Genomic DNA, 5,191 nt, shown 5'->3' with positions numbered 1-5,191 from the left:
AGGATAGGATTTAGAGCTATTTTGCATACATTCACTATGAGTTGTAGGTGACTCAATGGCACATAACAGCAAGAACAACGATAACAGTGTAATGTTGTTGCTGACACTCTCACTGGTACTGCTGTCTGCTAATGTTTGTCAAATTTTCATATCAACTTGTACATGATTTAATTGTTAATTACCAACAATTATGATCCAAGTATAAAAAATAGATCTTATGATGGTTCAAGTATGCAAAGTAGAACTTATGATGATCCATGTGTGCAAAGTAGAACTGCTCCACAGGGTTTTCAAGACTCTGACCTTTTGGAAGCAGATGACCAGGTCCCTCTTCCATGGCACGCTGGGTGGATTTGAACAATCATCTTTTAGGCTTGTACTCAAGTGTTTAACTGTTGGCATTATCCGGGGGTCCTCAATTTCTATCTGTTATTGTTTGATTCTGTTGAGTATGACTCATAGTGACCCTCTGAACAATAGATATGAATCCTGTCCTTCCTGTGTCATCCCCATTTCTGACATATTCCAACCCATTGTAGCAATCCTTGCATCAATCTATCTGATTGAGGGTCTTTCTCTCTTTTATTGATCCTCCACCTTTTCAAGCATGATCTCCTTCTCCTAAGATTAGCATCTCCTAACAATATTTGGGAAGTTGGGCTTTATAAAGAAGAATGTGGCATAAAAATTGGAGGAAGACTCATAAATAATCTGTGTTATGCAAATGACACAACCTTGCTCACTGAAACTTAGGAGAACTTGAAGTGTTTGTTGCAGAAGATCTAGGACTGTAGCCTTCAATATGGACTTCACCTCAACATCAAGAAAACAAAGATTCTCACAACTGGGCTAACCATCAACATTATGATAGATAGATAAAGATTGAGGTTGTTAACAAGTTCATCTTGTTTCGATTCACAAAACTCTTGGCACCAAGAGTAAGAAATTTTAAAAAAGAAAAAGAAAAAAAAAAAGAGTTGTATTGGGAAAGTATTCTGTCAAAGATCTAGCTCTCCAGAGTGCTAAAGAGCAATGATTTCAATCTAGAGACTAAGGGTGTGCTTCATCCAGGCCATAGACTTCTCCATTACTTTCTATGCATCTTAGAGCTAGACAATTAATAAAAATAACAGTTGAAGAATCAACATCTTTAAGTTGTGGTGTTAAAAGAAGAGAATTGAATATAACTTGGATTTTCAAGATAACAGAAAGTTTTGTCCTGGAGAGACGAATTTTGAATCTCTATCTCACATACTTTGGGCATGTTTCCAGGAGGGACTAGTCGTTGGAAATAGACATCATGCTTGGAAAGTTGGAGGCCAGCACAGGAAAGGAAGACACTGGGTAAGATGAACTGACACAGTGACTGTGGCAATTGGGTCAGATGTGCCAGAGAAGGAGAGTTTGGCTTAGGATAAAGCAAGGTTCATAGGGTAGCTCTGAGTTGTGGTTGATTCAACAGCACATAAAAACAACAGCAACATGCCTCAAGTATGTGAGAAAAAGCTCATCTTTGCCTTCAAGGAGTCCTCTGCATGTAATTTCTCCAAAACATATTTCTTTTTTCCTTTGGAAGTCCAGAGAATACTCAATACACTTCTTCAGTACTATAATTCAAAGACATCAATTCTATCTTCTTTATTCATTGTTCACCTCTCAGATACAGAGCAAGTGATGGGGGGAGTGAGGGGGTGTGGGAATCCACAACCTGAATCAGGAGCACATTAATCTTCAAATTGACATCATTATTCCTCAGTAGTTTGGAGAGGTTTTTGACTGAAAACTTCCAATGCAATATGTTTTGCGATCTCCCAAATGCTGATACTGTGTTGGCTACAGATTCAAGTAAGATGACGTCGTTGAGATTTGCAATCTTTTCTCCATCTATCATAATGTTGCTTATCAATCCAGTAGGGAAAATTTTTGTTTTCTCGATTTTGAGATGTAACCCATATTGAAGGTTGTAGTCTTTGATTTTCTGCAACAATTGCTTCAAATTCTCCTCTCTTTTAGCAAACAAAGTTGTGTCATTTGTATAACACAGATTGTTGATTAGTCTTCCTCTGATACTAATGTCACATACTTCTTTATAGAATCCAGCTTCTTAAATGATTTTGTCAGCATACAGATTCAATATGTATGGAAAGAGGATACAAACATGACAAACTTATTTCCTGATTTTAAAACCATGTAGACCAAGAGCTCTGGGGGCTTATTGGTAAGGATTTGTGGCTCAAAGATATGTCATTCAAATCTACCAGCTGCTGGACAGGAGAAAAATGGACAATGTCCCGCTGATTACCTGCCTCTGAAAACTCACTGGTGGGTCAACTACTGGTCTGTTCTGACTCAATGGTACACAACAAAAACAACAGAAATGCTTACTAGCTCTACTTTGACAATAGACTCTTGATCTAGGTATAGGTATAGGTTTTACATCAACACAATTGTGTGTTCTTAACTCCCATTCTTTTCAAGGTTAGCTATAATTTGTTATGACACATAGTCAAGTGCCTTTGCTGATATTCACTGCTTCAAGCAGGATCCATTTGACATAAAAAAAATGATATTTCTGTTGCCACTGTATGTTCTAAAGTCTACGTGAACTTCCGACAGTTCTCTGTTAATGTACTACTCTTCTAGCCATATTTACATAATCTTCAGAAATATTTTGCTTGCATGTTCTATAAATGACGTAGTTTGATAATTTTCACATTCTGTTTAGTTTCTTTTCTTAGAAATGGTAACAAATATGGGTCTCTGGGGAGTATGTCTAAGGCTGCCTCAGTCATTTGAAACATGTCAATTGGCATTCCATCTATTCTTGGGGCCTTGTTTTTGCGAATGCCTTGAGAGAGCTTGAACTTCTTCCTTTATCACTATCGGCTTTTGATCATATGGAACTTCCTGAAATGTTTCACTGCTGACCAATTTTTTTTTAAATACTCTGTGTATTACCTCTATCATCTTCTTCATTAAAAAAAAATAAAAATTATTCTATAGCAAATAAAAGTGTTTAGACTTAATGTAGCATTAGCCTCCCTCCATCTTCTTTTAATGTTTCTTATATCATTCAATACTCACAGCATCTTTCAGTTTTGCAGTTTGTTCTAAAGGTCTGAATTTGTTCTTCAGTTACTTCAGCTTGAGAAACGTTAAGCAATTTTTTTCCTTTATATTCTTTAACTTTGTACAGTTCATTATAATATTTTGCTTTTCTTCATGAGCTAGCTTTCAAAATTTTTTTTATTCATCTATTTTATTTCAGCATTTTTGATTTATTTTTCATTCTTGAAACCATAATGCAATATTTAGTTTCTTCTGACATCCACTTTGATTTTTCCTTTCTCTTCTATCTTGGAAATTGCTGAGCTCTACTTGTGGTTGTTATTTGTTGTTGTATGGTTGCAACTATTTTAGAACATTATTTGGAAAAATTTTACTTGTAGGATATGAATGACATTGTTTGATAATATCCTATTGGTCACCTTTCTCTAGCATGGATTCAAATACAGATTTCTTCTGGTAGGTTTGTCCCTTAAGGGTCTTCTAAATTTCTTGACACAGTTTCTTTCAGACTTGAGTCTACTTCTTGAAACATCTCATTTAGTATTATACCAATTTCTAGAGGGCTTTCTTTGCTTGTTTGATTCCCCCTTTCTTTTTGATAGATTCTTTACAGCACCTTCAACTTCTTCAATGATGTTCTACTGGGTATTGCTACCTCCTGAAATGATTGAATAAGGACTCTAGTAAAAAGATCCACAGATTGAGGATGTTTTTCTTCTTTATTTCAGGGATCAACTCTGTACCTTGTCCTTCATTGCTCCTGATAATCTGACTACTCCAGAGTTTGTGATTTTGATAAGATCATATCACCCATGGGCTATAATATAAACAAGCATACAGTCTAAAACATTGCTCTTTCTTTGCTATTGAGACCAATCAACATGATATTGTTAGTGTATTTTAACCAAGTTACTCTCAAGGAAGAGATATTTGTTTTATGTTTCTGCCTACGTATTGGTGGCAACATAACAGGAGAATTCAGTTATACATCATGTCAACAAAATATACATCAAAATCCCAAATACAGGGAAATTAATCTTAATTTTTTTAGTGTCAAAAGAATTGAGGGAAAAAAGCATTAACAATGTTTTATAAGATATACTAGTTGCAGTCTGTTGGTGCAAATGATTTAGTTATAACCACAATATTTGAACAGCTGGTACTACTGGAGTAACAACATTATTTACATGATGATAATTCTAATCTACCTACTCTCTTTGGTGTTTTTTATAGACTATATAGAGCATTGAATTGGAGGATTCTCCTGAATCAATAATTCTGCTGTGCTTGATACACTAAGAAATCAGTTATATTCTGTCATTCTACTGATATTCTACTTTGGAGGTTGTTTTTTTTTTTTTTTTTATATTATTGCTGTGGGGTTTTGGTTGTTTTTTTGTTTTTAAATAAGACAGAAAACTGTAAGCCTGTGTGGGTAGTCTGTTGTTCTATTGTTATCACTATGCAAGTGGCATTTTCCAACCAGGAGAGACTATCTTTGGGCTTTATCGCTATCACAATATAAGCATGTAAAGTACCTCTAGTAATTATATATTCAGGAGGTACACAGAAGTACACAGTAGGGGAGTGAACAGCTTCATCCAGATGGTTACAGTTTCTTTTCTCCTTCTCTGTTTCATATATTTGAAAAATTTTATCCTTGAAAAGCTAATAATTTAAGCACTTGTACCTGACAAAACACAATAAACTCCTAAAACCATAGCAATTTATATATTCTCTTCCTTAATCTTTACCCCACTGGGCTTAACATCTCTTATTTCTTGGTGCAGAAAGAACTCAGTCCTGTCCTGTTCACTTTTCTTAAAATCTTTCAGCTAAGGAAACAGCAGTACAGTGTCAAGCAGTAGAGAAGATTAAGGGGCAGGTTGTCCTGAGGTAGCAATGTGGCTTCCTTTGCCTTCAATAGAGAGAAATGACTCTCCATGGAGGAACTTTCACCTTCACAAGTGGACAACTGCTTAATTGAGGCCTCCCAATATGAGATATTTAGACTGTTGTTGTTGTTGTTGTTAAATGACATCAAGTCATAGACGACTCAAAGCCACCCTATGAACGAAAGACCTGAACACTTGTATAGCTTTCATTGTTTCTCCAGATTCAT

Source organism: Elephantulus edwardii, unplaced genomic scaffold, assembly GCF_000299155.1.
Source record: "Elephantulus edwardii isolate Elephantulus edwardi_28Jun2011 unplaced genomic scaffold, EleEdw1.0 scaffold00154, whole genome shotgun sequence".
Classification (NCBI taxonomy): domain Eukaryota; kingdom Metazoa; phylum Chordata; class Mammalia; order Macroscelidea; family Macroscelididae; genus Elephantulus; species Elephantulus edwardii.
The sequence above is the reverse complement of the archived record's forward strand: the minus strand, read 5'-3'. Positions refer to the sequence as shown.